The sequence below is a fragment of the Caretta caretta genome, chromosome 4, assembly GCF_965140235.1.
Source record: "Caretta caretta isolate rCarCar2 chromosome 4, rCarCar1.hap1, whole genome shotgun sequence".
NCBI lineage: Eukaryota > Metazoa > Chordata > Testudines > Cheloniidae > Caretta > Caretta caretta.
The window spans coordinates 145,497,205-145,524,385 of NC_134209.1; the positions used below are offsets into that span (position 1 = coordinate 145,497,205).

Here is a 27,181-nt window from a genome sequence, read left to right on the forward strand (position 1 = left end):
TGAGATAATGTTTCTGCTACATGTCAGAGTACCATGTTATAATAGGGTAGCTTCCCAGTGCTGAAATGCCCTGGGGTCCAAATGGAGTTTTAACCATTTTAAATAGCTAATCTTTTAATAAAAGGTTTTAAAAGGAGGTTTAACAATTAAAACAGGTACGTGTTTTTAAACATCATTATGCTGCTAGCATAGACAGGGTCTATTATTATTGGCAGTCCCAACTTTGGAGAGGTCTGCCCTGTCCATACTGGAAGTGAAAATGTGAGCTAAACCAGATTTTTCAGAACTTTTTCATAACAGAACAGCTGCCATATGACAACTCAAACAGAAACAAACGTGATGCATTTATGGGCCTAAAATGAAATTAAACTGTTATACAAAACCAGTCTTCAAAGCAGTCTTTGAACTAACCCTAAACCACTTTCTGCAAGTACAGGAGAAATAAGGAACATGTCTAGTCTGGACCAGCCTACTGTGCCTACGTGCTGCTACTCACATCCAGCTAGTTGTTTAATTGGATAATAGAAAGTACACTTCATAATGGCATCAGAATATCACATTCAATCTGCCTTGGAATAGGGGGATGCAAATGGCAACAAATAAACCAGACAAGCCAAGCAGCAGAGTACTAAGTTATGGCCCCACATCCTCCATCACTTCATTTTCTTCTCCTGTGTACTCCCTAGGGAAGGGACTACATGCCTTTGTTTGCACAGCAGCCAGCAGAATGGAACCCCAATCCTGAATGGGGTCTTTGGGCACAACTGCAACAAAACTTTATTAATTATCAGTGCTTCTTTATAAAGACAGGGGGCCTGGTTCTGGTCTCACTTAAACCACTGTAAATCAGGAGTAGATCTATTGAAGAAAATGGAGTTATGCCCAGTTCACACCAGTGTGAGATGAGAATTGGGCTCCGACTGCCTGTGTGTAATGGTCTCCACTCAGGGTCTGGTTGGGAAGCGTTGCCTAGTGGTCATGGCCACAACCCTGTACTGCCAAGGGGATTGTGGGGAGGGGAGCCCGAGCCCTCCCACTCCACTGAGCTCTGACCCAGGGCCCTTTGGGCTACCAGTAACCTGGCAACCAAGACCTGTCCTCCCTGGGCCTCTTCTTCTTGTCTCCCTCCCTGGAGTCACCTCAGTCCAAGGCCTTTGCCTGCTGGGAAAATTCAAATCAAAAGGAAGCAAGAGGGAGTCGCCACTGTCCAGGGCCACAGGATACTTCCCTCTCTGCTCTCTCTGTGAAGGATCCTCCCTTTCCTCATGGAGGACCCCTTTCAGCAGGTGCATCAGAGCCTTTAGGTTTCACTCTTCTCTGCTCTGTTCTGCTGGAGCTGTGGGCTGCAGGTCTGTTCACCTTCAGCACTGCTCACCAACTGAGCTAATTTGCCGCCTTTTAATTCCTCCAGAAGATGGAGCATTTGCTGCAGGTGTGGCGAGGCAGGGCTGGCTGAGCCCAAAATGAGCCCTTAAGCCCTTGTTGCTCAGTGTGGGGTTTGCACACCCCATCACACTGTGGCTTAAGAAGTCAACTACTCCTACCTTTTATTCCCATATTGAAAATCATAGTCATTTATGGACAAATTACAGCTGGTGAGAAAACTGACATTTTGAAAAAACTTCAACCCGAATTGGTATGAAAAGTCAAAATGTGCAGTATGGAAATTCCAAAAATATTTCAGTTAGAAAACATGAAAAAAATCCCAACAGAAATGTTTTGTTCTGATAATGTCAAAATGTTACATATGTAAATACAGAAATATTAAAATTACATTTTAAAAAATAAATTGAAACAAAGAAACTGAAATGAAATACTCCCATTTCAATTTCAAATAATTTAAAAATTTTTACCATCAAAAATTATATTGAAATCAACACCTTCCCTGCAAAAATGTTAATTGCAAAGACGCAGCATTTTTCAATGGATAACTGTTCCATCAACATTTTTTCAACTAACTCTAGGATGTTTCCCCAACAGCCAATTGTTATGGACATTTCAGACAGATATATATTGGTCTAACAGAGAACAGAACCTGACCCAGTGACTTCAAGCGAAGTTTACACAACAGAAGCAGATGAAGTTATTCTTTCTCTCATTCCAGCCAGCGGGAGTTTTGTCATGGACTTCAAAAGAAGCAAGACTGGAACCTTAAGTAGCAAAGATATGGTTCTTACATCCACATGACCTATGTAATTATAGGCCTGTCAGCCTGACATCAATCCCAGGCAAGATAATGGAGTGGCTGATATGAGACTCAGTTCATAAAGAATTAAAAACGGGTAATGTAATTAATGCAAATCAACATGGATTTATGGGAAACAGATCCTGTCAAACTAATTTGGTATCTTTTTTTTAAATGAGATCACAAGTTTGGTTGATAAAGGCCATAGTGTTGATGTAATAGACTTCTGCAAGGCATTGGACTTGGTACAGCATGACATTTTGATTAAAAAAATTGGAATGATATAAACTTGGCACAGATTAAATGGATTACAGATCAGTTAACAGGCAGGTCTCAAAGCATAATTGTAAATTGGGAATCGTCATCAAGATGGTGTGCGTCCAGTGGAGTCTCACAAGGATGGTTGTTGGCCCTATGTTATTTAACATTTTCATCAATTACTTAGAACAAAACATAAAATCGTCAACGATCAAGTTTTCAGATGACGCAAAAATTGGGGGAGCAGTATTGAAAGAGAGCAATCTGGATTACTTGATAAACTGGGCGCAAGCAAACAATGTGCATTTTAATATGGCTAAATGTAAACGTCTACATCTAGGAACAAAGAATGTAGGCCACACTTACAGGTTAATGGACCCTATCCTGGGAACCAATGACTCTTAAAAGGATTTGGGAGTCATGGTGGATAATCAGCTGAACATGAGCTCCCAGTGTGATGCTGTGTTCAAACGAGCTAATGTGATCCTGGGATGCATAAACAGGGAAATCGCAGATAGGAGTAGAGAGGTTATTTTACTTCTGTATTTGGCACTGGTGTGACCACTGCTGGAACATTGTGTCCATTTCTGCTGCCCACAATACAAAAAGGATGTTGATAAATTGGAGAGGGTTCAGAAAAGAGCTACAAGAATAATTAAAGGCTTAGAAAGCATGCATTATAGTGATTGAGCTCTTTGAGTGTATCTAAGCTTAACAAAGAGAAGATAAAGGGATGACTTGATTACAGTCGATAAGTATCTACATGGGGAAGAAATATTTGTCAGTCTATCTAACAACACAATCCAACGGCTGGAAGCTGAAGCTAGACACATTCAGACTGGAAATAAAGCATACATTCTTAAAGTGAGAGTAATTAACCATCAGAACAATTTACCAAGGGTCATAATGGACTCTCCATCAGTGACAATTTTTCAATCAAGACTGGATGTTTTTTTCTATAAGACCTGCTCCAGGAATTATTTGGGGGGGATTCTCTGGTCTGTACAGGAGGCCAAACTAGATGACTGCAATGATCCCTTCTACCCTTGGAATCTATGAGTTATATTGCCATAGGTGTATGCATGGAGTTAAAAAGTAAGACAAGATTCCATTTCCATGCAGCTTGAAATCCAAATATGATCATAATAAGAACTACAAGATCCTGGTGGGGTGGGACAGATGGGAAAAAAGAAGAGACAACAAAACAAGAAGGAAAGGGTAGAGAAAATAACTACAAGAATGGTTCAAGGCCTGGGAAATTTGCTGAGCCATGACAGACTAAAGCAGCTCAATCCATCTAGCTCAGTGGTTCTCAAAGCCGGTCCACCGCTTGTTCAGGGAAAGCCCCTGGTGCGCCGGACCAGTTTGTTTACCTGCCACGTCCGCAGGTTTGGCCGATCGCGGCTCCCACTGGCCGCGGTTCGCCGCTCCAGGCCAACGGGGGCTGCGGAAAGTGGCGTGGGCCAAGGGACATGCTGGCTGTCCTTCCCGCAGCCCTCATTGGCCTGGAGTGGCGAACCGTGACCAGTGGGAGCTGCGATCGGCCAAACCTGCAGACGCAGCAGGTAAACAAACTGGTCCGGCACGCCAGGGGCTTTCCCTGAACTAGCGGCAGACCAGCTTTGAGAACCACTGATCTAGCTTACCCAAAAGAAGGTTTCTCTCACAGTCTCCAAGTACCTACATGAGGAAGAGATTTCTGATAACAGACAGTTCTTTAATGTAACAGAAAAAGGTATAATTAAATCCAATGGTTGGAAGCCTAAACTAGACAAATCTGGACTAGAAAGAAGGTGGAAAATTTTAATAGAAAAATTAAGCACTGAAAAACTTATCTAGGGGATCTGGTGGATTCTCCATTATTTCAAGCCTTTAAATCAAGACTGGATATCTTTCTAAAAATGATGCTGTATTTATTGGCTTACTGTAGAAATCACTGGATGAAGTTGTCTTGTGTTATGCAGGAGGTCAGATAAAATTATCATAATGGTCCCTTAAGGCCTTAAACATCTGTAAACAGGTTATGTGTCCAGACAACAGCACAGGCAGAAGGAGAAACTCTTTGGCGGTATTTAGAATCAGTAAGGGAATGCGTACATGAAATTGATTTTTAAATTGTTTAAATGACCTAGTTTCACTAGCCTGGCTGGAAAGAGTGTTTCTTCTCTTCTCTTACTAGCGCTGTAGACTAACTGCTCAGAGTGTACTGCATTACTACTGAGAGTTGGTGTGGGGGCTCAGCGAGGCAGGCCAATTAGTCAGGCATGGGTGGGGGGCTGTTGGGAAAGAGAGGGGAGCAAATGATCAGACTAAATTCTGATGGGAAATTGTGTAACCACCATCTGTCAACCCAATTCAGACACGCTCACACTGCACAACAAACAGCTATAATTCACTTGTATTGTAGGTCAAAAATTCAAATCTGGCCAAGTCAGCTGCAACACAGTCTCATGTATCTGACAGCTGTTCAGTGGCTTATAAGAACTCAGTTGTGGTCTTAAGGCTTGTCTATACAGGGAAATTGACCAGAATCCACTTCGTGAATTAAGCTAAATCAGTAAAAGGCATTCTTCTTTTTAAGTATCCACATTGGGAGCTATTGCTTTTTAAATTCACACTCTATTTTATTCCAGAATACATTCCCTGTGTAGACAAGCCCGGAGTTGTTTTCCTGGTATACATCCTAACCAACACCCTTGTTAGCAAGTCTCCAGAGGCATAAGATTTGAAAGTGTCAGAGGGACTCCACCCAACCTCTCCCCACAGATCAGGGTAAAGACACATTGGCGAGGAAGTCTGCACAACGGCTGACTGTGCTGTACCTATTCAGTGATAAACGGGACTTTGGTGTCAAAGGTTGTCAATAAAATTACTTTTTGCCAGCATTAAGTTCACCTAAAACAATTTTTTTAAAGGAGAAAATATTGTGTATTTGTTAAAAACAACAAGGAGTCCGGTGGCACCTTAAAGACTAACAGATTTAAGGTGCCACCGGACTCCTTGTTGTTTTTGTGGATACAGACTAACACGGCACCCCCTGATACTTGACATCATGCAAGTGTATTTGTTGGTTACCACAGCCAGATGTTTCAAAGTTCAAGGAAAGCTGGAGATACAAATTGGACAAGGTACCATATAAAAGATGTATATGAATACATGTCTTGTCTGAGCAGTTGTAAGGTTAAGCTCCATAAGAACTAACAGCAAGCAAAAAACAAAAGAAGAAAAAGAAAAACAATTTTTCAAAAATTTTAAATTGTATTTTTTTATTCAAATTAAATTAAAGTTTATTTTTTTAAAATACACATATTTAAAATTACATTTGAAATTGACAACCTATGATAAGGCCTCATAGAATCATAGAATATCAGGGTTGGAAGAGACCTCAGAAGGTCGAATCATAGAATCATAGAATATAAGGGTTGGAAGGGACCCCAGAAGGTCATCTAGTCCAACCCCCTGCTCGAAGCAGGACCAATTCCCAGTTAAATCATCCCAGCCAGGGCTTTGTCATCTAGTACAACCCCCTGCTCAAAGCAGGACCAGACTTGAGCAGGTCTCAATTTCTTATAATCCATTAAGTCATTTAAATTAAATACAAAAAATATTAAGCAGTACATGTTTGCTGCTGAAGCTTTAAAGAAACTCAAGCCACTGACCTGGTGGAAGTCACTGGCTAAGCACTTGCAACCAGAGCTTACTGAAGTGCTAAACCAGCTTTTGACAGCAGTAGCCGCTTCTGCTGGTGCAGAGAGAATATTTTCTTCATTTCAGTTTTTTCAACTAGTTCAGTTCAATGACTAGTTCAATCACAGTTAAGAAACCAATTGGGAGTTGAAAAAGCAGGGAAGCTTGTTTTCCTCTTCCTTTCTATGAACAAAAACTAGGTGTGAGAGACTATGAGATCTTCTATTTCTAAAATCTTGAAGGACAGGGGGACCAGAAACAATCAGTTCAATTCAATAACTTCCTTTGTTCAAAAAGAAAAGGAGTACTTGTGGCACTTCAGATGAAGTGAGCTGTAGCTCACAAAAGCTTATGGTCAAATAAATTGGTTAGTCTCTAACGTGCCACAAGTACTCTTTTTCTTTTTGCGAATACAGACTAACACGGCTGCTACTCTGAAACCTTCTTTGTTCAGTAAATCAGTTACTTTTAAATGCAAAACTTGTTTTAATAAACTCTTTGATAAACTTTTTTCTTATGTATCCAGCACATTTAATGTAGTTTTATTTAATAATAAAATTTTAAAATGCTGTTTTTGTGCATTTTTAAGGAATTTGAATGTCCATCCAAATAGAGCTTGACGCAAATACAAAATTAATCATCTTGCCAATGAGAAATGCATCATTCACCATTTTCTAACATAATAAAAACGTAAAAATTAAGAATCTGAATAAATATATGTTAAACTATAGAATTATTTAAATAAATGTGTATAGATATATTATCCTGGTTAGCAAAAAGAAGCACCAAATTTAGTGTAAAGACTAAGTTTAGTTGCAAATCAATATTTTTAATAATTACCAACCAATGAGAATCCACCTTTCTTTAGGAAAATAAATAAAAAGTACAAATTCAAAATAAATCAAAATCAATTATTTAAATCAAGGTTTCCTGCTTGCTGATGGAAATCACAATTAAAATTGGTGATTTAAATGGCTTTGATTTAAATCAATCCTCCCTGATAGCAAGGTGGGGGGGGGGGGGAGAGTAAGTGATGTACATAAATTAATCCCAGGGGTAAACCACAAACATTTGTCGCTTGCATGTTTCAGGAATATCCAGGCTAGCCTTTACAATGGGGTTAGCTCCCTCAGTTAATCCCATAAAAACACCCTTTGTACACTGTTGGGGCTTGTCTACACAGGGACACATAGGAAAATTAATCTGAATTAAGGGTTAATCTTGTAAATGGGAGTAGCTCAATTTCAACTGGGATAATGACATTCTGTTATATAAAATTTCCCCTTTAGTTTCAAATGAATATATCTAAATTTTTCAGTTTACAGTGGAGCTATTGCCTTCTGCATGAATAATTAATATTCTTTTTAAAACCCCATGATAACTGATATGAACATAATATGCAAGATGTCCCATGTAGATTTCAACTAGTGCCACTGAGGTGTTCTGTGATGTAGACACCTGTCTGTTTGAAACCAGAAAAGGCCGAATTCATTTCACATAGAACCACCAAGAGCCATCAAATGCCAATCCAACTGCTTCCTTTGTTACTCAATTGCTTCTCAGAATCATTTTACTAAGGACATAATGATCAAGCAATGACAATTATCAAACACCAGTTAAATATGTTACTGTTGAGGTTGGCTGAGATTTTAAATTATCATGTATATTTAAAGGACAGCTGTGATTTCAAATGATGTGCTTAAATGTAGTTTAATTGCAATTATATGTTACAGATTTCATACATGTCTCGGTTTAGTAGCTTATCTTCATAAATAATGTTTCTAACATTTGTCCCCGTACATTTGCTATGTAATAATAATGTCTTGTGTTTAAATAGCATCTTTCATCCCCAAATGCCCAACTATTACCAATCCTACAAGCAAAGCAATAATTTCACCCACCACTGAAATGTACTTCTGGGGTGAAATGCATCAGCTGTTTAACAGCCCTTGGTGACACTATGGTGCATAACAGTTTAGGATATGAAGTGAAGCAGATTATCATTGTCCAACTAAAATTGAAGGGAGAGATTAGATAGGCAGAACATGGTTATCCAAACCACAGTAGAACCTCCGAGTTACGAACACCAGAGTTACAAACTGACCAGTCAACCACACACCTCATTTGGATCCTGAAGTATACAATCAGGCAGTAGAAGAGATGACAGGGAAAAAAAAAAAAGCAAACACAGTACAGTCCTGTGTTCAACGTAAACTAGTAGCAGCAAGGGAAAGCAGCATTTTTCTTTTGCATCATAAAGGTTCAAAGCTGTATTAAGTCAATGATCAGCCTTAAACTTTTGAAAGTACCATAAGATTTTGTTCAGAATTACGAAGACTTCCATTCCCAATGTGTTCATAACTCCGTATAATTTTGGTCCGCCGCACAGCCTGAAGAGTGCCAGGAGATTCTAACTGGCCACAGCTGATCAGGACCTACATTTTACATCCCACAGAAGAGCCAGCACCTCAAGCAGAAGAGGACCATGTTCAGGAGTTGGTTCAATATCAGTTCATAAAGAAGAGCATTACCAACACTATTTCCTGCAGCACGTGGCTCCCATGAACTGTGAAAACCCGACCCACCCTGTGCATTGGTTTATAATGCGTCAAAAGATATAAAGTCATGAGATATATCTGTACACACACAAACACAGCAGCAGTGACACCAGAGTAAAAGGTTTCTCTTCAACATTTCTATAGTAATTCACGCAAACTTCTATGCCCCGTATGAAAAGTAGTGTGTAATAGTAGCTGTGTGTGACCAAATACTGGGAAAAAGAACAGGAGTACTTGTGGCACCTTAGAGACTAACAAATTTATTAGATCATAAGCTTTCGTGGGCTACAGCCCACTTCATCGGATGCACAGAATGGAACATATAGTAAGAAGATATATAAGATATATACACTGGAGAGTGATCACTTTATATAAGCTATTACCAGCAGGAGAGTGGGGTGGGGGGAGAGAAAACCTTTTGTAGTGATAATCACCCATCTTTTCATGTTTCAGAGGAACAGCCGTGTTAGTCTGTATTCGCAAAAAGAAAAGGAGTACTTGTGGCACCTTAGAGACTAACCAATTTATTTGAGCATGAGCTTTCGTGAGCTACAGCTCACTTCATCAGATGTCACTTTGGATGGGCTAGCACCAGCAGGAGAGTGAATTTGTGTGGGGGGGTGGAGGGTGAGAAAACCTGGATTTGTGCTGGAAATGGCCCACCTGTTGACCACTTTAGATAAGCTATTACCAGCAGGACAGTGGGGTGGGAGGAGGTATTGTTTCATATTCTCTGTGTGTATATAAAGTCTGCTGCAGTTTCCACGGTAAACATCTGATGAAGTGAGCTGTAGCTCACGAAAGCTCATGCTCAAATAAATTGGTTAGTCTCTAAGGTGCCACAAGTACTCCTCATCTTTTCATGGTTTGTGTGTATAAAAACGTCTTCTGTATTTTCCACAGTATGCATCCGATGAAGTGAGCTGTAGCTCATGAAAGCTTATGCTCAAATACATTGGTTAGTCTCTAAGGTGCCACAAGTACTCCTTTTCTTTTTATAAAATGTCTAATCATTTAAAAAACCCTACTATGTTCTTGGCCGCAGTGATATCTCAACAATAACCTCCACAAGTTAATTATGTGTTAAAAATTATTTCCTTTTGTCCGTTTTAAGTTTCCTGGCCCTCAATTTCATTGAAGGTCCATTTGTTCCTGTACTGTTAAAAAAAATGTATTAGGAGTACCCCGTTTATCTCTCACGGCCCCTGATATTCATCAAATTTCAAAACTAAGCAACCTCAGTCTTTTCAATCTCTGCCCAGGCAAATATAACTTCCTGTCTCTTAATCCTTTTTGTCACCTACCTCTAAAGCCTTTCTGTTTCTGTGTTTTTTATTTATTTTTGTCTTGGGATCACCTGAAATGAACACCATATTCCAGGTGAGAGCATATCAGGAATTATATAATAGCACTGTATTTTCAGTGAGACAAGGCGGGTGAGGTGATATCTTTTATTGGACCAATGTCTGTTGGTGGAAGAGACCAGCTTTTGAGCTAACACAGAGCTCTTCTTCAGGTCCGGGAAAGGTACTCAGAGTGTCACAGCTAAATACAAGGTGGAACAGATCACTTAGCAAAAAACCCCATTCAAGAAGAAGTGACTAATTAACATCTCTGCAGCCAGAGAACAAAAAAGGGGAGTTAGAGGGTTATAGATTGTTCTAATAAGCCATAAATCCAGTGTCTTTATCAAGTCCATGATTGTTACTGTCCAGCAAAGTTATGTATTTAAGCTCCCAGGCTCATCTTTTTAAGGTGTTGTCGGACCTATGAATCATGAAAGGTGTGTTGTGGGGGGGGGTGCTGATCATCGCAACAGTGGAGATATGTCTGCAGGTTTTGCATCTGCTATTATGGTAGGGTCTGGTGCTGCTTCGAGTTGGTGTGTCCTGATCTGTGGGGAGCGTGCATCTAATAATGAGCTTGGCATGGCTGGTGGGTTGTTTGAAGGCCAGAAGAGAAGGTTCAGGAAGGATTTCTTTCAGGATGTAGTAGTCCCCATCAAGTATAGGTTTTAACTGTTTAATGATACCCAGTATGCGTTGCAGTGTAGGGCAGTAGTTGACAAGTGGGGTGTGTGGTGAGAGGTGGGGTTTTTTTCCCTGTATTGAAGCAAGTTCTCGGGGTATTTGGGTGGTCCGTTCCAAGATGCAATCTACTTTTCTGATGGAATATCCTTGTTTAGTGAAGGTGGTTTTTAAGTGTGTTAAGGTACGTATCCCAGACTTTCTCCTCGAAGCATATTCTGTGGTATCTGAGTGCCTGGCTGCAGATAACAGATTTCTTTGTGTGTTTGGGGTGGTTACTGGATCTGTGAAGGTAAGTGTGGTAATCCATAGGTTTCTTATAAATAGGGATCCATTGTTGATGCTGACTGTGGTGTCCAAGAAGGTGATGCTGATGTGGGAGTGTCATAAATACAAAGGGAAGGGTAAATCCCATTAAAATCCCTCCTGGCCAGAGGAAAAATCCTGGGTAAGTAGATTATAAACCTGAGCCTGGAAATGGCTAAAGGTAACCTCGCTGGCACCTGACCAAAATGACCAATGAGGAGACAAGATACTTTCAAAAGCTGGGAGGAGGGAGAAAAACAAAGGGTCTGTGTCTGTCTGTATGCTGCTTTTGCCGGGGACAGAACAGGAATGGAGTCTTAGAACTTTTAGTAAGTAATCTAGCTAGGTATGTGTTAGATTATGATTTCTTTAAATGGCTGAGAAAAGAGCTGTGCTGACTAGAATGACTATTCTTGTCTGTGTGTCTTTTTTGTAACTTAAGGTTTTGCCTAGAGGGATTCTCTATGTTTTGAATCTAATTACCCTCTAAGGTATCTACCATCCTGATTTTACAGAGGGGATTCCTTTACTTCTATTAAAAGTCTCCTTGTAAGAAAACTGAATGCTTTTTCATTGTTCTCAGATCCAAGGGTTTGGGTCTGTGGTCACCTATGCAAATTGGTGAGGATTTTTACCAAACTTTCCCCAGGAAGTGGGGTGCAAGGGTTGGGAGGATTTTGGGGGGAAAGACGTGTCCAGTAAACCCAGTTAAAGTTTGGTGGTGGCAGTGGAAATTCCAAGGGCAAAGGGTAAAATTAATTTGTACCTTGGGGAAGTTTTAACCTAAGCTGGTAAAAGTAAGCTGAGGAGGTTTTCATGCAGGTCCCCACATCTGTACCCTAGAGTTCAGAGTGGGGAAGGAACCTTGACAGGGAGTATTCTAGAGAGAGACTGACTGATGGATGGATGGTGGTTGTTGAAGCTGTGGTGGGAATCTATGAGGAACATTTGCACTAAATGCCCCAATAACAACTATGTGGGGGAAATAGGACAACCACTACTCTCTCGAATGAACTCGCACAGAAAAAAGATAAAAGATAACAACACCATATCACCCACCGGCAAACATTTTTCACAAAGCAATAACGCCACATCGAACCTCTCTTGTATTGTTCTCAAAGAAAATCCACACAGCACCTTCAAAAGATGAGCTTGGGAATTTAAATTCATAACCTTGCTGGACACTAAAAATCACAGGCTTAATAAAAACACTGGATTTATGGTTTATTACCATGGCCGGTGCATGGCTCTTCCATCTGGGGAGGCTGGATGTGCCCAAACCGTGGCCATGCCCTGAGGCCTGCCCCCACTCGGTCTCCTCTCAAAGTCACGCCCACACTCCACCCAAAGTCTGGTCGAAAAGGGGACATGGCAACCCTAAATGGCACCCAAACCAAAAATCCCATTACCGTGGGGCAGGGGGAGACACCAGGTCATTAACCTGCACCAGCCCCTGCTCAGCCAGGGCTGTCTCCTACCTGCGGGCAGGCTCTTTGAGACAATTCAGCAAGCGAAGGGGGAGGCAACCCTATGAACCAAAGTTAAAGTTGCCGCCCTTCACCCCAATCACAATCTGAAATGGCGCCCCTGGGTCACAAACCCCGCAATTAAAATGTCCACAATTCCACCTAAGCTTCTGAGGGTGCATATTTCCCGTCTGTCTTGGAGAAACCTCCTCTGATTGGCTGCTTTTTCCCTTGCTGCCAATCAGGGCTGCTGCAGGTAGCTGGCAGTGCTCTCTGCCCCTGCCCCTCGGCAGGCGCAAATTCTTACAGGAGACAGGAAGGAGAAGAAAAGATTCAGGGGCTTCCAGCAGCTCTGCTCTTCCCTTCCCTCTACTCCTGTGAGAAGGGAAGGGCTCTTGTGCCGCTCCCTCCTCTTCTCTCCCTCCCTGGACTGTGGGGGGAGAGGTGAAGAGCCCCAGGAACAGCAGGAGGAGCAAAGGTGAGCCAAGGTAGTCCCAGCTCTGGGACTTTGGGTGTTTAATGGCACAGTGTTTAAAAATGGCATAAAAAAAAAAGGGCAAGTTGACACCAAAAATCATTCGTTTAAAGAAGAGTGGACTGATGCTTACTATTTTATTTTGCCACAACATCCAAATGGTCAACCCGTATGTTTAATTTGTACAGAGACTGTGGCTACTGTTAAAAGCGGCCACACCAAAAGGCGCTACGAAACGAAGCACATGGATTTTGACCACAAAGACCCACTGGGCTTCCGTTTAAGATCAGACAAGATCACGTCATTAAAGGATGCATATTTTCAGAGCACAAATATTATCTCAAAGGCTATTTGTGCTTAGGAAAAAGCTACTGAAGATTCACTGAGGGGGGTGTGTGGGTAATGGCAAAACACAGAAACCCTTTTCCAGATGCGGACATTATTAAGCAGTGTATCATTTCTACAGCTGAAACCCTTTCTGTGGAGAAGAGAGACATTGTTGATGTCTTCAGACAACGGTTACTCTCAGACATCACAGGTTTTAGGTGCACTGAGATGATGGCACAAGACGTTTTCAAGCAGTTGTGTGAGAAACTGCAAATTAGAAATTTTTCCATGGCAGGGGATGAATCCTGTGATATCAGGGACACAGCACAGCTAGCGCTGTATGTACATTTTTTTGATGGAGATAAAGTTGTGGAGGATATGTTGTCCTTTATACCACACAGCAATCACACAACCGGCGAGGATATGTTTAAATTCTGTTCAAACTGTTCTGGCTAATTAAGGTTTTGATGTGACTCAGATTGTGTCAATTACAACAGAATGCGCTCCTGCCGTGCTCGGTACTCACTGAGGGCTTGTGAAACGCCTGCAAGATCTGAACCCCAATTGGATTTCCTATCACAGTGCAATCCACCAAACTGCACTTTGTGCAAAGGTTAGAGAGGAGTATGCTACTGTAATGTCAATGGTGATTAAAGTTGTCAACTTCCTTCGGTCCAAGTCATCAATGCAACAAAGACAGTTCAAAAGCTTTCTTTCAGAAATATTTGCAGATTACGATGACCTATTGGCTCATGATGATATCTGTTGGCTGAGCAGGGGGCAAGTCTAAGAAGGCTGTGGGAAATTTGAGTTCACATGGAAGAATATCTACATAACATTCCAGGGAAAAGGCAGAAGAGCTACATGCATTTTTGAGGGATGCTGCAACCATAAGCATCCTGGCCATCCTTGTTCCTTTGACAGGCCACTTAAATGATTTCAACTTAAAGCTACAGAGGACAAAATCACAATCTAGTGGATCCCCATTATCAAAACAAACTGAGTCTCTTCAAAAGCGATTTGGAAACTGGGGAGATGCTGCATTTCCCAACGCTGCTAAGTTGCCAGGACACACCAGACGTAAATCAGATGGTATCATCTCTAGACAGGCTTCTTCAAAACTTCCAGCAGAGGTTCCAAGAATTTGAAAGTGTTAATGACATCTTCCTATTTGTAAGGAACGCATTCGTGGTACATGCAAATGGCACTTGCTGTGATCAAGCAAAAGCATCCTTTCCAGATGTTGAAAAAAGCAAAACCACAGCTAGAGTGTACTGATTTACAAGCGGATGAAGTGCTTAAGGTGTGGCATCAAACTACATCTGAAATGTTCTGGACAACTCTTGTGCTGGACTCCAAGTATCCACACTTGAGGAAGATGGCATTTAACTTTTTGACTATGCTTGGTTCAACATACATGTGTGAGTCAGCATTCTCAACAATGAACAATATTAAATCATGTAATCATAGAATCATAGGATTCAAAGGAACCTCGAGAGGTAATCTAGTCCAATCCCCTGCACTCATGGCAGGACTAAGTATTATCTAGACCACCCCTGACAGCCGTTTGTCTAACCTGCTCTGAGAAATCTCCAGTGATGGAGATTCCACAGGCATATTCTCCCTAGGCAATTTATTCCCAAACTTAACTACCCTGACAGTTAGGAAGTTTTTCCCGATGTCCAATCTAAACTGCCTTTGCTGCAATTTAAGCCCATTGCTTCTTGTCCTATCCTCAGAGGTTAAGGAGAACAATTTTTCTCCCTTTTCCTTGTACCCTTTTATGTCCTTGAAAACTATCATGTCCCCCCTCAGTCTTCTCTTCTCCAAACTAAACAAACCCAATTTTTTCAAACTTCCCTCATAGGTCATGTTTTCTAGACCTTTAGTATTTTTTGTTCCTCATCTCTGGGCTTTCTCCAATTTGTTCACATCTTTCCTGAAATGTGGCGCCCAGAACTGGACACAATATGCCAGCTGAGGCCTAATCAGCGTGGATTAGAGCGGAAGAATTACTTCTCATGTCTTGCTTACAACACTCCTGCTAATACATCACAAAACCATGTTTATTTTTTGCAACAGTGTTACACTGTTGACTCATATTTAATTTGTGATCCACTATGATCCCCAGATCCCTTTCTGCAGTCCCCTTCCTAGGCAGTCATTTCCCATTTTGTATTTGTGCAGCTGATTATTCCTTCCTAAGTGGAGTACTTTGCATTTGTCCTTATTCAATTTCATCCTATTTGCTTCAGACCAATTCTCCAGTTTGTCCAGATCATCTTGAATTATAATCCTATTCTACAAAGCACTTGCAACCCCTCACAGCTTGGTATCGTCCACAAACTTTATAAGTGAACTCTCTATGCCATTATCTAAATCACTGATGAAAATATTGAACAGAACTGGACCCAGAACTGATCCCTGTGGGACTCCACTCAATATGCCCTGCCAGCTTGACTGTGAACCACTAATAACTACTCTCTAGGGATGTGGGGATGGTTTTCCAACTATCTAGGTTGTACTTCCCTAGTTTGTTTATGAGAAAGTTATGCAAGACAATATCAAAAGCTTACCAAAGTCAAGATATATCACATATACTGCTTCCCTCCTATTTACAAGGCTTGTCAAAGAAAGCTATTAGGTTGGTTTGACAGGATTTGTTCTTGACATATCCATGTCACCTTATTATCTTGTAGGCATCTGCAAATTGATTGCTTAATTATTTGCTCCATTATCTTTCTAGGTACTGAAGTTAAGCTGACTGGTCTGTAATTCCATGTGTTGTCTTTATTTCCCTTTTTATAGATGGGCACTATATTTGCCCTTTTCTAGTCCTCTGGAATCTCTCCCATCTTCCATGACTTTTCAAAGATAATCGCTAATGGCTCAGATATCTCCTCAGTCAGCTCCTTGAGTATTCTAGGATGTATTTCATCAGGCCCTGGTGACTTGAAGACATCTAATTTGTCAAATTTCAGAGGGGTAGCCTTGGTAGTCTGTATCAGCAAAAACAACAAGGAGTCCTTGTGGCACCTTAGAGACTAACAAATGTATTTGAGCATAAGTTATCATGGGCTATAACCCACTTCATCAGATGCATAGAGTGAAAAATACAGTAGGCAGGTATAAATATACAGCACATGAAAAGATGGAAGCTGCCTTACCAAGTGGGGGGTCAGTGCAAATGAGGCCAATTCAGTTAGGATGGATGTGGCCTATTCCCAACAGTTGACAAGAAGGGGTGAATATCAAAAGAGGGAAAATTACTTTTTGTAGTGACCCAGCCACTCCCAGTCTTTATTTAGGCCTAATTTGATGGTGTCAAGTTTGCAAATTAATTCCAGTTCTGCAGTTTCTCAATGGAGTCTGTTTTTGAAGTTTTTTTGTTGAAGAATGGCCACTTTTAAGTCTGTTATTGAGTGTCCAGGGAGACTGAAGTGCTCTCCTACTGGTTTTTGAATGTTACAATTCTTGATGTCTGATTTGTGTCCATTTATTCTTTTAAGTAGAGCCTGTCCGGTTTGGCCAATGTACATGGCAGAGGGCACTGCTGGCACATGATGGCATATATCACATTGGTAGATGTGCAGGTGCCCATTCCCCCCCAAATCAGCTCCTCTCCCTCCCTCTCTACACCTTCCGCGCACGGAATCAGCTGTTCAGTGCTGTGCAGGAGATGCTGGAGGGGAGAGGAAGGAGTGGGGGCAGGAAGAGGTGGGGGACTGGAGAGGGAAAAGGCAAGGTGGGGGCGGAAGAAGCGGGGTGGGGGTTTGGGAGAAGGGATGGAGTGGGGGCAGGGCCTGGGGCAGAGCAGAGGTCAAGCACCCCCCGGGAACAAAGGAAGTCGCCGCCTATGGGTGGCGGTACTATGCTGTCAGAACTCCTCTTGTTGGCATATGCTATGTCTATGCTAGCAGGTTATGCTGGCATAGTTAGGCTGCCATAGGCCACATCTACAATACAGATCCTAAATTCTTGGGGATGGGGGAGAAGTACTCCCTATGAACAGGAGAGTTGGATTAGGGGTAGTGTAAGACTGTACTGCTTTCAGCTCTCTCTGCTGAGACAACATAGGTTATTCTCGATACCTCAGCTACAAGATAGCTGCAACTGACTATTTCTGCATTAGTGAACTACATGTTTGTTTAACTTCAGTGTTGCACCAAACCTAAAAATAAAACCTATTCTTTTCTTCACGGCATGAAAATATGTAATTCTAAACAGGCCAATAATATACTTTGGTGAATTAAATTTAGCTAATTATGGAGAAACATCTTAAACAAATTTGTCATTACACAGCAAACTAATGAACCATGAAGAACAGAACAAACAATTATCAGTTCTTTGGAAGAGATCTACCACTGTTTGTCAGTTCTGCACTTATATCAACTGTGAGAATATGACGATTTTTCTGTTTCAGGTGGTTCCTCTCCTTTCACACACCTTTACCTTGTTAATTTTGAAAAGGAAAGGCAGATTTAAATGAATTTGACACAGGATGTCAACAAAGTCAATATGGCACTTTTAATAAAAAAAACTGTGATCAGAAATTTAACACAGTTGAACTATGAATTCATGAGGCCAAATCCTCCTAATAAGTGTAGCTCAGTGAATCATAGAATAACAGAGCTGGAAGGGACCTCTGGAGGCCATCTAGTCCAACCCCCTGCCCAGAGCAGGACTCATCCCAGCCAGGGCTTTGTCAAGCCTGACCTTAAAAACTTCTAAGGAAGGAGATTCCACCACCTCCCTAGGTAACGCATTCCAGTGTTTCACCAACCTCTTAGTGAAAAAGATTTTCCTAATATCCAACCTAAATCTCCCCCACTGCAACTTGAGACCATTACTCCTTGTCCTGTCATCTGCTATCACTGAGAATAGTCTAGATCCATCCTCTTTGGATCCACCTTTCAGGTAGTTAAAAGCAGCTATCAAATCCCCCCTCATTCTTCTCTTATGTAGACTAAACAATCCCCGTTCGCTCAGCCTCTCCTCATAAGTCATGTGTTCCAGACCCCTAATCATTTTTTTTGCCCTTCGCTGGACTCTCTCCTATTTCTCCACATCCTTCTTGTTGCTGACTGTTCCTGATCACTTTCCTCTCGTCTCAGTGCTTCAGTGGTCACCAACTGATAGATCACGATCAGCTGGTTGATCATGGAGCCTCTGACAGTCGATCTCAGTCACAGACTCCAAGATCAACTAGTTGATCGCGACAGGGTCGCCAACTCTCCTGCAGCCAAATACGGAGATTGGCCGCTAACAGTCTGGTGGCGCAGCGGGACTAAGGCAGGCTCCCTACCTGCCCTGGCCCCACGCTGCTCCCGGAAGCAGCCGGCATGTCTGGCAGGGGCTCCGCATGCTGCTCTCGCCTGCAGGCACCGCCCCTGCAGCTCCCATTGGCCAGGAACGCGGAACTTCGGACAATGGGAACTGCAGGGGTGGTGCCTGTGGATGGGGGGGAGCCACCTGCCCCTCCCCATCCAGGAGCCACTGCCGGACATGCCAGCCACTTCCGAGAGCAGTGCAGGGCCAGGGCAGACAGGGAGCCTACCTTAGCCCTGCTGCGCCATCGCCTGGGAGCCGCCTGAGGTAAGCGGCGCCCAGCCGGAGCCCCCACACCAAACCTCTCCCGCACCCCAACTCCCTACCCCAGCCCTCAACCACCTCCTGCAGCCAAACTCACTACTAGAGCCTGCATCCCACACCCCAACCCTCTGCCCCAGCCCTAAGCCCCCAACAGCACCCAAACTCCCTGTGAGAGCCTGCATCCCGCCCCCCCACACCCCAGCCCCAGCCCTGAGCCCCCTCCAGAACCCCACACTCCCTCTTGCTCCCCAACCCCCTGCCCCAGCCCACTCCCAGAGCCTACACCCTGCACCCCAACCCGCTGCCTGAGCCCCCTCCCAGAGCCAGCACCCCGCACCACCTCCCAACCCCGTCCCCCAGCACTCAACCCACTCCTGCACCACAAAACTCTGCCCCAGGCTCAGCCCAGGGCCCCTCCCACACTCCAAACCCCTCGGCCCCAGCCGAGAGCCCGCACCCCATCCTGCACCTCAACCCCCTGTCCCAGCATGGTGAAAGTGAATGAGGGTAGGAGACAGCGCGCAACGGGGAGCGGGGGGAATTGAGTGAGCAGGGTGGGGCCTCGGAGATGGGGCAGGGTAGGGACAGGGCAAGGGTGTTTGGGTTTGTGTGATTACTGTTATTTCTACATTTTCTTTGAGGTAGATCCTGGGTTGCACTTAAATTTAAAAAGTGCTCGTGTGCTTAAAAAGTTTGGAGACCACTGATGTTGCTCTTTTGAAGCCAATGCAGTTAAACTGACTTACAGTAGATGAAGATTTGGCCCAAAAACTCTAATCCCAGTTCTACTATGGATTTTCTATGTAGCCTTCACCTCCCTGCCTAGCTGGAAAATGGAGATAATATTTATCCTAGAGGGGCGATGAGGAAACTATCTTTGAAAAAGAAAAGGAGTACTTGTGGCACCTTAGAGACTAATAAATGTATTTGAGCATAAGGTGCCACAAGTACTCCTTTTCTTTTTGCGAATACAGACTAACACGGCTGCTACTCTGAAACCTATCTTTGAAGAGCAAATGTTCTATAACCAAGGCCCTGAGTTTGCCTCAAATCGATGGCTGCAAATCTTTCTGCCTGTGAAGCAGTGCTTCAGAATCTAAGCCTAAATTTCTAGTCTTCAGGCTTTTGAAGGTAACCTTGAAAACATAAATACAGAATAAACAGTGTTGTCTTCCTGAGATCTGCAGAAAACCTTAAACAGTGCCTCTAGAGAACAGCGTCCTATTCCATTCAGCTCAGTGATGAAACCAGAATATAACAATTTAAAGTCAACATTACGTATTTCGCTTCTGGTCATTTTATCAGAGGTATCCATTTAATGTTCTTTTAGAGGAACAGCCGTGTTAGTCTGTATTCGCAAAAAGAAAAGGAGTACTTGTGGCACCTTAGAGACTAACCAATTTAATGTTCTTATCTCCCAATCCAAACTGCATCCCATGCCTTCCCAGGTGCCAAAACCCCCAAATGTCTTCTACCCAGCTGCCAAACCACTCCCTGCAGCATTTCCCTTGACAACTTCTGTGATGCAGTTGTAGGTTGTCAAGACAAAAATCTACAGCACATCAAGAACTGAAAGTGTGGGGGAAATGCAAAATAAACATATCCAGACAATAAAGGCCATTTATACTAAATTCATCAAAGACCCTCCTTTTTATTTGAAAAAAAAATTAGTTAAAAAAAAAAAGACACCGGTTTATTCAAAAAGTTATGGGTGCCAATTCCAGTGGAAGACAATGGGTTGCGCTTGTGTCAATGAGGAGCTAATTTAACCTGCAGACCTTTTATTATAGGTATGATGTGCAAACAGAACTCAGGCTGAGTTTGCAAAGCTAGCAGGGTTTTTTCTTCTTCTTCTTTTTGGGGTGGGAGGAGGGAAGAGAACCACACATCTCAAAATATTTGTACATGTATACAGAGCACTGCTGAAAAAGAACCTCACAATAATATTTTTACAAGGGCACTTTTCAGAGTAGAACCTCACTTTAAATGAAGATGCTATGATACACAACCCAAAGATCTTGCTACACCATTTAAGCCTAGTTTATTGGGGAAGAGGGAAGAGTATAAAAATATTGCTCGGGCATGTAGGAATGATATCAGGAGGGCCAAATCGCACCTGGAGCTGCAGCTAGCCAGAGATGTCAAGAGTAACAAGAAGGGTTTCTTCAGGTATGTTGGCAACAAGAAGAAAGCCAAGGAAAGTGTGGGCCCCTTACTGAATGAGGGAGGCAACCTAGTGACAGAGGATGTGGAAAAAGCTAATGTACTCAATGCTTTTTTTGCCTCTGTTTTCACTAACAAGGTCAGCTCCCAGACTGCTGCGCTGGGCATCGCAAAATGGGGAAGAGATGGCCAGCCCTCTGTGGAGATAGAGGTGGGTAGGGACTATTTAGAAAAGCTGGACGTGCACAAGTCCATGGGGCCGGACGAGTTGCATCCGAGAGTGCTGAAGGAATTGGCGGCTGTGATTGCAGAGCCATTGGCCATTATCTTTGAAAACTCGTGGCGAACGGGGGAAGTCCCGGATGACTGGAAAAAGGCTAATGTAGTGCCAATCTTTAAAAAAGGGAAGAAGGAGGATCCTGGGAACTACAGGCCAGTCAGCCTCACCTCAGTCCCTGGAAAAATCATGGAGCAGGTCCTCAAAGAATCAATCCTGAAGCACTTGCATGAGAGGAAAGTGATCAGGAACAGCCAGCATGGATTCACCAAGGGAAGGTCATGCCTGACTAATCTAATCGCCTTTTATGATGAGATTACTGGTTCTGTGGATGAAGGGAAAGCAGTGGATGTATTGTATCTTGACTTTAGCAAAGCTTTTGACACGGTCTCCCACAGTATTCTTGTCAGCAAGTTAAGGAAGTATGGGCTGGATGAATGCACTATAAGGTGGGTAGAAAGCTGGCTAGATTGTCGGGCTCAACGGGTAGTGATCAATGGCTCCATGTCTAGTTGGCAGCCGGTATCAAGTGGAGTGCCCCAAGGGTCGGTCCTGGGGCCGGTTTTGTTCAATATCTTCATAAATGATCTGGAGGATGGTGTGGATTGCACTCTCAGCAAATTTGCGGATGATACTAAACTGGGAGGAGTGGTAGATACGCTGGAGGGGAGGGATAGGATACAGAAGGACCTAGACAAATTGGAGGATTGGGCCAAAAGAAATCTGATGAGGTTCAATAAGGATAAGTGCAGGGTCCTCAATGCACAGCTACAGACTAGGGACCGAATGGCTAGGCAGCAGTTCTCCGGAAAAGGACCTAGGGGTGACAGTGGACGAGAAGCTGGATATGAGTCAGCAGTGTGCCCTTGTTGCCAAGAAGGCCAATGGCATTTTGGGATGTATAAGTAGGGGCATAGCGAGCAGATCAAGGGACGTGATCGTTCCCCTCTATTCGACATTGGTGAGGCCTCATCTGGAGTACTGTGTCCAGTTTTGGGCCCCACACTTCAAGAAGGATGTGGAAAAATTGGAAGGAGTCCAGCGGAGGGCAACAAAAATGATTAGGGGACTGGAACACATGAGTTATGAGGAGAGGCTGAGGGAGCTGGGATTGTTTAGCCTGCAGAAGAGAAGAATGAGGGGGGATTTGATAGCTGCTTTCAACTACCTGAAAGGGGGTTCCAAAGAGGATGGCTCTAGACTGTTCTCAATGGTAGCAGATGACAGAACGAGGAGTAATGGTCTCAAGTTGCAGTGGGGGAGGTTTAGATTGGATATTAGGAAAAACTTTTTCACTAAGAGGGTGGTGAAACACTGGAATGCGTTACCTAGGGAGGTGGTAGAATCTCCTTCCTTAGAGGTTTTTAAGGTCAGGCTTGACAAAGCCCTGGCTGGGATGATTTAACTGGGAATTGGTCCTGCTTCGAGCAGGGGGTTGGACTAGATGACCTTCTGGGGTCCCTTCCAACCCTGATATTCTATGATTCTATGATTCTATGATTGTGCAGCACATGGGGCTTTGGCTCTAGCAGTGGTTGCCATCAAAATCTTCTGTTGTAAATAGTTCACGTTACCACCCACACTATTCCTGGAATCTGTTACAGGAAATACCATAGTAATGTTAGCTACTTGCAAGTGGCAATTGCAAAGGCTTGCCATGGTGACCACCAGTGAGAGTACAACTATTACTATTCATAGCCAAATACACCCCCTACTCCAACGTATGGAACACCTGGACTCTGTGAAACCCAATATTTCAATATACTTTCATTCCTTTTTGGGAGAGAAAGCATGATAAGGAGTGGTGGCTATGGCCATGGGTGAGTATATTTCTACATTTATTAGTTTTGGTTAGGGGTGGTCATAGAGGCTGCTAGGTCTGTGAATATAGTAGAATCTATCTTTAGTATTTTGTCAAAGGCACCCAGTGCAGGGGATATGAATTTTTTATTTGTATTTCTTTTGATATATAATATGTGCCCATATAAATTAAGACCCTGCAGGGCTGACTCACTGCTTCAACCTTCAGAGGTCAAAGCTTTTGTCCTTCCCATTTCTGATTTGAAATTAAAAAAGGAATCTCAGCTTTCATTTAAAAAAAATCTAGTCATTTTTCCTGGAAAGAGAGTTTTCTGCAGCAGGGGTGGACAAACCACCATTAGTATAAAATGAGCCAGTTATGTGTGCCAAAGGGTATGTCTACACTTGAGCTGAAGGCTCTTACAGCTCAAGCAGATGTACGTGCACTAGCTTTGATCAAGCTAAAAATGTGCTAAAAATGGAAGTGGTTGCTACAGTGTAGGCAGCAACATGGGCTAGCTGCCTGAATACAACCCCCCCCACCCCTCATCCCAAGATCCTAGGTACTTTCTCAGGCAAATACCCTACCCTGCTACCTGCACCACTGCTGCTATACTTCTACTTTTTAGCACACTCGCTCTATCAAAGCTAATGTATATACATATTCCCATGCCGAAAATTGTACCATCAGCTCAAGAGTACACGTACCCAAGGAGTCACCCTACTAACCCTCTCCAACCTTCCTAGGCCATCCCAGTACATTTTAGGAGTGAGGACTCACAAAAAGTTGTCTCCGAGGCCAAACCCAAAATGTTAAGGCTGGTTCTGGCTGAGGTGAATAAGTTAGCTCCATGCATGTAATTAAAAGCAGAGGGTCCTGCAAATGAACCCATAAAAAGCAGACATTCTGTCTGCTAAATATGGACATTAGAGATCCCATGGCACTTTTCAAACCAGTTCATCCACAATTTCCACACCCCAGACAACATTATGCGCAAGCTGGTTTCTATCCTCCACCCCAGGGGTGGTTGCATTTCAGTGGTAATGTAATTAACTCGTTAAAGTATTTTGCCAGTACTGGACAGGCCTGTCCACTGTTAAACTTGTATCTTAGCTGCTGCTTCTTTTTTTAAAATATCTGTAGTGCTGAAGGATGGCAATGTCAGACTGTTTTCAATATAGAGGCATGGTCCAAGGGGTAATGACTAAAAGAGGGCTCTAATCTCCATTTATGAACCTGACTCCATGAGTGGTCTTGACCACATCAAACTCCATGTCTTAATGTCCCCAACTATAAAATGGTGACAACTGTTCACCAACTCTAAGGGTTTTGTAAGGAATTAATGAATGTTAGGTTCACACTAAAAGCAGGAAAGGGGCTATATAAATGCTAAGTATTATCAGTATGTCAATAAACTGAGTTTGTTAGAGACTCAAAACACACACGATTCTTACCCAATACACTGTGATGACTCTAGGCTGACACCATGTCCTTAACTCAACCAGCCTGGTTACTCTCAGAACTGCATACTATATTGTGCATATTAAGTAAAGCTTGCATCACCAGGGTGAGGTAAGGACAGAGTTTTGGCCTCAACCTTGTCTTTATGGCAGATCAGAAAGTGTGCGTGTGTAATTTTATACATACATAAGCAAAGTGAATTTTAATGTGTGTGTGTGTAATTGTACCATATACAGGAGGACAATTATTGATAAGCACAAACCTTATCTTGGTTAGATTACAAAGTGGATTTGGAGGTGGGGTATTATACATACATACACACACACTTTTTATTAGGATGTTTCTGCTGATACTACTTGAGCTTTAGTCTCATGATGTCACCATAATCCTGAGATTATTTATGTAAATACAAATCTTTCATAGCCAGTAATTTACATAAGGTGTTTTATGGTGACTCTGACACTACAGTGCTACCAAGGTATTATAATACTGCAGCTTTGGAGCTAAATTCTGATCTCAGTCACACCAATGTAAATCTGTATAACTCCACCCGACATCAATTAAATTACTTGAGTGCAGGAGATCAGAAACTAGTGCCAAAACCACAGCATTATTAAACCCATGTACAAACAAGAAACACCTAATGCACACTTAAAACATTTGCAGATCATAATTTACATCAATAATCTTGAAGTTTTGATGACATTTATTATTGGAGCTTTGTTGTCATGTTATTACCAGAAAAACTCCTTAATATAAATATATTCACACACATATATAACCAACCCCACACAACTACTTTATGAGCTGACATAAAGATAAGGTTTCAGAGGAACAGCCGTGTTAGTCTGTATTCGCAAAAAGAAAAGGAGTACTTGTGGCACCTTAGAGACTAACCAATTTATTTGAGCATGAGCTTTCGTGAGCTACAGCTCACTTCATCAGATGTTATCACAAGTTTTTTCATGCAGTTGATAGATTTCCACTCCATACGGCTAAATGCAGTGCCTTGCATAATGACAGGTTTCAGAGGAACAGCCGTGTTAGTCTGTATTCGCAAAAAGAAAAGGAGTACTTGTGGCACCTTAGAGACTAACCAATTTATTTGAGCATGAGCTTTCGTGAGCTACAGCTCAAGCCATTAATAATTGTCTCACTCCCACCTTGCACAATTCTACTTGCCTGGAGCAATTTTGTTCAAAAACGTATGAGTCAAAGTATAATTAGCTGTTTCCTTAATATTATCAAGGTTCAGCACAGAAGAGTTGGGAAATTTTGGAGGGTGTCTGGTAAATTTCCAAGACAATTTTTTAAGTCTGGCCTTGAGCTACATCAGATATTCCACAGATTTCTCACTACTTCTATATAACGAAACATGAACCCACCAAAATATACACCCCCCTCCCCCGCCATTGTTATTATGGTTATTATATACTCTATGCTTTGGAGCGTGCATGCATAAACACACACAGTTCACTGTGCATTATCTAAGTGGAGCACATCTCAAACTGCAGTGAGACGCAGCGGTAGTCAGTGTCAAAACCCTGTGTAGTAATGTGACTGGGGGAAAGGAACCGGCTTTGTTTCAGGATTCACTGCTTCTCCATCCATCAATTTGCAACATCAACAAAAACAGAAGACCATAAAGAGGTCAAGAAAGGAGCCTCAGTGAGCACTAACTGCACAGCATTTGCGTGGCAGGAGTCTGACTCTGACACAAACACACCAAAGCAGGGTTCTGAAAAGGGGAGGGGGGGGGAGAATAATATCTACCAGTAATTTAGTAGGATGACAAGATGTCCTGATTTTATAGGGACAGTCCCAATATTCAGGGCTTTGTCTTACATAAACACCTATTACTCCCCACCCCCATCTGCTTTCTCACACTTGCTATCTGATCACCTTATCCACACAGGCTGTTTCATATGTAGATCCCCAGGGTGAAAGCCCCCCTCAATTCCTAGGGCAGCTGAAGCTATGACAGAACATCAGTGCCCGGGGGGCCAGGGTATGGGCTCCTCTAGGGAAAGGGTGGGTGTGGGGGAGAATTCTCTCGGGAAGAATGGGGGGGGCGGTTACAGGATGGATCACCCCAATTCCCCCTCCCACGTAGAACTGGGGGAAGGGGTCTGTGGTCCCCTAGGGAAGACTGGGGGGATTACAGGACGGAGCACCCCAATTTCCCCCTCCCAAGCAGCACTGGGGGAGTACTAGGGGGAAGGGGTCTGTGGTCCCCTAGGGAAGACTGGGGGGGTTTACAGGACGGAGCACCCCAATTTCCCCCTCCCAAGCGGCCCCGGGGGCCGAGTTGCTCCTGGGAATTGGGGGCTCCGAGGCTGCCCCCCGCTTCCAAGCCGCCCCCGAGAAGCGCGGAGGCCGGGCGGTACCTGGCTGTGCGGCGGCGGGCTCCTGCAGCCTGTCCAGCTCGGCTCGGCGCTCGGCTCGCCCGGCTGCTGCGCTGAGAGGCGACAACCAGCGGCGGCCTGTTCCGCAGCCGCCTCCTCCCCGCTCGGCCCGCCCCGGCTCCGCCTCGGGCCCTCCGCCCGCCCGCCCCCCGCCGGCCCGGCAGCCTGGCCTGGAGCCCGCGGGGGCCCGGCC

The 27,181-nt window shown here is 43.3% G+C and overlaps 1 protein-coding gene across 2 annotated transcripts in view; it reads right to left on the bottom strand.

Annotated features, from left to right (window-relative positions):
• The window catches only part of SMOX (spermine oxidase), a 98,392-nt gene extending 71,402 nt beyond the window's left edge, over positions 1 to 26,990 (bottom strand). For both annotated transcript variants that reach the window (XM_048846345.2, XM_048846344.2), the window contains exon 1: positions 26,971 to 26,990. The gene's annotated coding sequence lies outside the window, so the exon portion shown is untranslated. The remainder of the gene's footprint in view (positions 1 to 26,970) is intronic.
• Positions 26,991 to 27,181: the final 191 nt, after the last annotated feature.